Source organism: Alosa sapidissima, chromosome 13 (genome assembly GCF_018492685.1).
Source record: "Alosa sapidissima isolate fAloSap1 chromosome 13, fAloSap1.pri, whole genome shotgun sequence".
In the NCBI taxonomy this organism is placed as follows: domain Eukaryota; kingdom Metazoa; phylum Chordata; class Actinopteri; order Clupeiformes; family Clupeidae; genus Alosa; species Alosa sapidissima.
Window position 1 is genome coordinate 23,553,881 of NC_055969.1, and position 7,500 is coordinate 23,561,380.

The window sequence follows — 7,500 nt, forward strand, 5'->3', positions numbered from 1 at the left end:
TTATAGCTTCTCACTGAAAGGTTTACGTCTATTTGTCTCTGAGAGCTCCAACGCGGGGATGCGGCAACAGACGACAGGTCTTTTTTTATTTTTTTTCTTCTCCGGATGGACGGGCGCTTGAATGAGGGAGTGGTGTTCGTGTCCATCCCAGCGCCTCATCTCCAGCTAGTCGTCACACACCTCTCTTACCTGCTAGTGTATGTGTGTGTGTGTGTGTGTGTGTGTGTGTGTGCTTGTGTGTGAAGGGGCAGGAGGAAGGGGGTGCTGGATGGGTATGTGTGTGTGTGTGTGTGGGTGTGTGTGTGTGTGTGTGTGTGTGTGTGTGTGTGTGTGTGTGTGTGTGTAATTATATGTGTGTATTTTAGTGTGTATGTGTTTGTATGTGTGTATTTGAATGTGCATGTGTGTTTATCTGTGTATTTGAATATGTATGTGTGTTTGCGTGTGTGCAGGTGTGTGTGTGTGTGAAGGGGAAGGTCCTGTGTCGGCGGTGTAATGCAGAAGCTTGTTACTGTCACCGAGGGCTGACAGCATCCATCAAATGGTTGGCGTAGGTGTGTGTGTGTGTGTGTCAGGGAGTGTGTGTGTGTGTCGGGTAGCCTGTGGCTGCCTGCATGTCTCACTGCCCGTCTGACAGCTGTCACCTCAACTGCCACTCTCTACCTGTGGGAGACGAGTCTGCCAGCAGTGTCGCGCCTGGCAAGAGTGTTTAACGCGCCACACGCACTCACACACTCTCTTATGCTACACACACGCTCAACTTCGATATACACAAACATACTCACACACACAGATGGTACCACTGACAACTACAGTACGTACACATATTGTGCTTGCATACTGAGTGTTAACAGACACATACAGTATGCATACACACACATATGCAGAAAAGTCACTTACATATTAATACTAATACTGATATGTAAGTGTACTAATTAACGTTAGCAATTACATTTACATACACACTCACATGTTCACTACAAACTAGCATATTTAGTATTGACACACACACACACACAGCTCTGAGAATCCCAATTGCGTCTAATCTGAATATCTTCCCACATCCTATTGTGCGTATCTAACAGTCCCATAGACTTGCAAAGCACGATCTATTGTTCCTTCATTTATGGTGATGCAAATTCCCTTCATCCTCGAATGTCATGCTCATTATTCCATGATGGAATAACTTCTGAATCTCCATCATTCCGTGATGGAATAAGCCCGGAACCTCTGCTGGATTTAGCGGCGCTCCGACTCGAATGCCGCACTGATCCAGCCTAACGTGCATCCCAAGCCGGTAGGATCCATTATGCAGATGCTTCACAGCGGCCCCTTGGTTTCGGAGAGATGTGTGGTGCGCCAGGGCCGAACATTACGGGAAGCGTAGCTACGGCCCGCCGCAGCAATTAGCTGCCATGGAGACGAAAGCGGCAGGATGAGCGTTGGCGGGCCACCTGCCGACCGAGGGGACACTCCCGCTCTGCGGGGGCTGAGGTAGCTGCACTGTGCCCAGGTACTTGTGTGGAGTAAAGGTAGTTTTTTAAAAAGCTACCGGTATCACTGTGTGCAGAGGAGCCAACGAGGCGAACACTGAAATGTTAACACGCTCACACACACACATACTGTAGTTAGGGTAGGTCAACTCTTTGTATTCTAAATTCATTGTGAGTAGCTCTACTAAATTACATATCTCCAATACAGTATCGTTCACATGAACTCTCTCAATCTACTTCTCATACACACACATCTAGTACATGACAATAAACTTGAACTTCAACATCTCTCTCTCTCTCTCAAACACATACTAACAAACACACACGCCAGCTGATAACTAATGGCACTACTCAGCAGCCAGTGTTGCTAAATCACCTTGGCACACAGCATTGCTAACCAGTGCTTCTTAACATACAGCATTGCTAACCAGTGTTTTTTAACATACAGCATTGCTAACCAGCGCTCCTTAGCATACAGCATTGCTAACCAGCGCTCCTTAGCATACAACATTGCTAACCAGCGCTCCTTAGCATACCGCATTGCTAACCAACGGCCCTTAGCATACAGCATTGCTTACTCAGGCATTGCTTACGACTAATACTACTACCCCAGTCCTCCTGCTCTGAGCAGCGATGGCAAGAAAACATTGTGAGTGTTTTGATGCCGTTCCTGCACTCTGAGTTGAGACCAGGTTTGATTGATGAGGGCACTCGGTGCCTGTGGCGGGGTGGAGACGCTGATGTGCTGCCTGAGATCGTGTTGGCATTCTGTGGGCACGGCAGGCAGAGGCCTCTGGCATTGAGCGACCACTGGAACAGAGCAAAACAAGAAAGTGTCCGAGAATAAATTGAATCTGGAGTTGAAAGTCACACTGCTGATGGTTGTTGACTGTTTATCATCATCGGACAGCTCCACTATGCTACACACACACACACACACACACACACACACACACACACACTCTCTCTCTCTCTCTACCCCCCCATACACACACACACATAGACACACACCCTCTGAGTCTCACTCTCTCACACATACACTACTCTCTTTCTCTCTCACACACAACTATATATGTTCCATTCTTTTCCACTTTTCCCACTCCTCTCTCTCTCTCACACACACACACACACACACACACACAGACGCAGACACACTCTTACCACCCCTGCTTCTGAGATTATAATTGTGCAGAAAAGTGACTGCTTTGGAAGGTCATGCGGTTTACGACCACTCCACACTTTCCACAGGAAATGTGAGGTGAACATATAAAACCAGCGTCTAAGTGGCAGAGGACGTGATGTCATCATAAGTCAAAAGAACAGATGGCATCAAAAAGTGTATTTCAGTCTGGGGCACTAGATGCTTGAAATGCAGATTCATTCATGAATGAACATGACTCCTTTCATGTGAAAGGAATTAAACTTCTCTTATCTCTCTAATTGTGTGTCTGAAGTGGGGGTCACATACATGAAGAACAAGGGCAAGGGCTTTTTGTTTTGGTCAAGTGCCTGATATTCAACAGATGCACGCAGAAAGGGGCCATGTAATTAGTCATGCCAGTTGAGTGAGTGAGTGTGAGTGAGTGAGTGTGTGTGTGTGTGTGTGGTGGCTGAGCTGGCTTTTCTTTTTTTCTTTTTTGGCCTTTTTATGCCTTTAATGACAGGACAGTGAAGAATGACAGGAAGTGAGTGGGAGTGAGAGTCGGGGTGGGATCCGGAAAGGACCACGGGGCGGGAATCGAACCCGGGTCGCCGGCGTACGGTGCAGGTGCCCCAGCCAGTCGCGCCACGGCCAGGGCCTGAGCTGGCTTTTCAAGTCATGGACTGGAGAAAAATGGTGAATATTTTAGCACCGGGTCCATCTGAGTTGTCTTGACAGTGAGGGAGGGGCAGCGGTCAGGCCTGTCTCGCGTATTGGAGCCCCGACAAGCTCAAAGGGTCAGCCACATTCATTATTTACCCCCTCATAGGGCTATTAATCTTACCCTCCAAAACGAGCCTTTTAATGTAGTTTGGTGGGTAACAGGATATGGCGTTTCTTGGTTGAGTGTGTATGCAAGTGTCCCTAGTTAGAGCATGAAATTACGACCCTGAGACTTCTCAAAGACTTTTACGTCTTCACACAGAGGCCCGGAGAGTTCCGGAGTCATGCTGTTGTTTAGATCACAGAATTGCAGCTCCGTTTCCAAACTCAAACAACGACGTCGACCTCTGCTGTTCTTAAGATTAACGACGGCAAAAGGGCATTATCCCAAGAAGATGGGGTGTAGCTGTTATTGTTATCGTTGTGTTGTCGTTTAGCTAATGCCTGGTATCATCAACTCAAGGAGCTTGTAGGGCAACAGTCGCTTGCCTCTTGCCTTGAACTGCCCTCTGAATGCTTGTATCTTATTAAACCTCTCCTTGTGTTGAGGGCCCGAGTGCGTTCCCTCATCACTCTTACTTTATCATTATTTCCCTGCGTCTCCTGCCTTTTATGCTTCTGTAATGGGACACGGTGGAGCTTGACAAGAACAGTGGAGGATATATGGGGCAAGAAATGGGCTAACGATCTCGATGGCTCTTAAATCTGAGATGGACTCGGTCACTCTCCCTGCTCCTCCATCTGTTGGCCAGTATCCCTCTGTCTCTCCTGTGTGTGTGTGTGTGTGTGTGTGTGTGTGTGTGTGTGTGTGTGTGTGTGTCTGTGTGTGTGTGTGTGTGTGTGTGTCTGATCTGATGCCAGGTAATGGAAACACGTCATTGACCAGGAGGCACACAGGCAGAAGGAACACTTACTCAGCAAAGTCTATAGTCACACCAGGAGTACCCTGATCCCTTATTAGATTCAACATTAAAATGTATTCACTATAGCCCGCCAATTGGGTAAACCATGTACTATGTCAAACCTACAAGAATATTTCACAGACTTTAATTTAAAAACGTCTTGATTCATAAAGTCATAGCTTTAGCTAAGTTAATATCCGCCTTTAATACACAGTGCTCAATACTGACAGGTGAAGCCCCATGTCCAGTTTTTAATTGAAGCTTGCCCATCTGCCCGAGTGCCTCTGATATATTCCACATGCACCATTTAGAATCCAACAGTCCTAACTGTGAGTTCTGCATCTGAGGTAGTAAAAATCAATGTGATGAAAGTTTTACACTTTTAATTGTGATTTCATACTTTCTCTTCTCGTCACACTCCATAAGTTTGCCAGAAGAAAAAAAAAGAGTGACAGTGAGAAAAGGCGTAGGTGTGTTTGATTTGGTGACGAGGTCACCTTCGGTCCCTCTGAGTGTTCCGGAGCTCCATTACTGGCTTTGTCTCCGCGTGTGATCATTTTGTCTGCTGTCATACTTCATTGATTCCTCCCAGAGAGCTACGCCTGCTCAAAACCCCGCGGCCTGTGGCTCATCATTAATTTCTCTTCCAGAATGAAGACCACGCCATCTCCAGCGTCCGTCTCCACTTGTCTTTCTTTTCTTTTTGCTCTATCTGTTTTTCACTCTCTCTCCTCTTCCGTGCCTTATTAAAGATCATTTTGCCGATTATTTTAGTAATATTAGCCGTCCAGTTCTTGCTCCCCCTGCTCTATAGGCTGATAATTGCGGAGAGCAATCATCTGCCAAACGCTCTCCTGGCCTGGAAGAAAAGAAGTGGCTTAGTGTAGCTTTTCAATTATTTTAATGTTGGTAATGGAGACTCTGAAAAGTGTGAAGCAAATCCATTAAACATGTCTGACTAAAACTGATGGAAGTTTTTCAAGATACTTTTCTTGGCCTGCTTTTTTCCTGTCGCGACTCCTGGGGCGGGTGGCGTGGGGTTGGCAGTTATCTGCCCCTGAGAGGTGGGTAATGAGAATGGCCTTCGATAATGGCTGCACATTAGCCAGTGGACCTCCTGGAGGGAGGAGAGTCATGGATATTTTAATTTCTCGCAAGGTGGGAGGCTTCGTTAAAGCCCTAGCTCGGTGTTACTGTGTGGAGGAAATAAGGTGTCAAACATCATTCATTAACATCAAGTGTATATTTATATCCGCCACAGTTTGCCTGTGAAAAAAAAAACGAAAAAAAAAAACCCCCACTAAAACTATGTTGGTCCATTTTGGGATTTTGAGTGCTGCCCGTTGATGGATGGATGTGATAGAGGTGCCCAGAAGGCAAAGTGCTATTCGGACTACTTTCCAGAAACGTAATCTTTCACCGTCTGCCTTTTTCACATCCACCATGTTTGACAGACTGAGTGAAATCACTTCAGAAGCAGCCAAGGCCAGTGAACAGAAACAACAATATTTCAAAGTTATTCCCCGACTTATTTAACCACAGGACATGAAAGGGGGTGGGTGGGGGGGGGGGGGGTGTTCTCGGGACAAATTACTCTGAGGAAGTGGGAGGAGGCAGCACAGCAGTGCTGTGGCCAGAGATAACCTTCCTGGCTAGGAGCTTCTTCCAGCACTTCTGTTGTACTGTCTCACACCATGGGGAGATGTGTTGCTGTAGTTGCTTCTGAATGTCTGTGTTTTCCTTGCCTGTTTTTTTTTTTTTTTTTTTTCACCGAGCAACTCTCATTTCACCGAGCAACACATTGTTTACTCTCTAACAGACAATCCGAGCAGACCATTTGGCACGCGCTGGTGGCTGAGAGAGCTGCTCAGCCGCCTCTCCTCTTGCCAGATCTGACCGCTTATCCCTTCCTCACGTCCCCCTACACAGAGAGAAAATGCCTCCATTTCTCTCTGTCCTCCTGTTCTCTGCGTCAGACTAGAGCTGATCTGAAGTGAAATGCCAGTTCATAGGCCTTGCTACAGTAAGCCATGTCTCATAATACGCAACCTATCTGCAGTCTAGCGTCAGGCTTCTGCACAGAAATACACCTTGTAAATTTCACGTACCATTTCTCAGTGTGAAAATGTTAATTTGAAGTTTGAGTGCTTAGATGTAGAGCTACGGTGGTCTAATTTGTTAATGTGACTTGTAAACAAGAATCTGTGATGCTGGGCAGACTAATGATTATCCAGGCACCTTTTAATTATCAGTGTTTTCATGCTACATGATGCAACAATGAAATTCGCTGCAATAGGAGTGGCAATATTATGAAGTCACATTCTAAGTAACTCGTCATTTTTTTGTTGGCATGATTAAGAACTTGATGATGCTTTGTCACACTTCAGCTAAAAGACTGTAGCTAAAACACAAAAGGGGCTATGTGTTATGAAGGGACACCCTGCATACTGAAAGTCAACAGTATTTTTCTTCAGGATTTTCTGTTGGGACATGGGATTTTTGTTACATACCAAATATCATTAATAAGTTATACATACAATCAGGGTTGTAGTAGAGGCTAAACACAAGTAAACACAGTTTATCCACCTCTGGAATTTCAGTTTATCCACCTCGTATTCGAGTTTATCCATCTCTCAAAAAAGTTTATTCACCAGTTGCAACTTTGAACATTCAAAAGTCACACTGTATTATCCACATTAACAATATATGCACTCATCAACATGCTAGGAACCATTTAATACCACTGGTATTGTTATAAACATTGGACAATAACATCCACCATCATCAAACATGTTCTGAATGCCTTTTTAACAAATCCGATACCGCATGGCGCAGTCCACCTTACCGTGATCACAGAATTCATAGTTTACTCACCTCTTATTTTGCCACCACACCCCTGCATACAATACAACCAAGCCCAAAAGAGCCGATGCTTCTCGAGGTCTCAGCGGCGTCTTGTTCTGACTAGCCAGCACAGCGGTTAGTGATATGGGAGGAGAGGCTCAATTTTACACAGTAGAGTGCACAAACGATTGAGCGCAAGGAAAAGCACAGTGCTTGTGAGGTGTACAACCATAAATCTGCCCTGGATGATCTTCAGAGCCCCTCTTCCACAGCCGAGGGCCTGCTGGGTTATTGGTGGAGCGAGTCTACTATTGATTTGCTCAAAAATCTGTGCTGTAAAGGCTAGGCTTGTTAGATGATAGCCAACCAGCCCCAGCAAATCCACTTAAGAGTGAAC

At 45.7% G+C, this 7,500-nt stretch overlaps 1 protein-coding gene across 1 annotated transcript in view; it reads left to right on the forward strand.

The window, feature by feature from the left end:
• The window catches only part of galt (galactose-1-phosphate uridylyltransferase), a 92,448-nt gene that overhangs the window by 61,719 nt on the left and 23,229 nt on the right, over positions 1-7,500 (forward strand). The gene's annotated exons all lie outside the window — the stretch shown is intronic.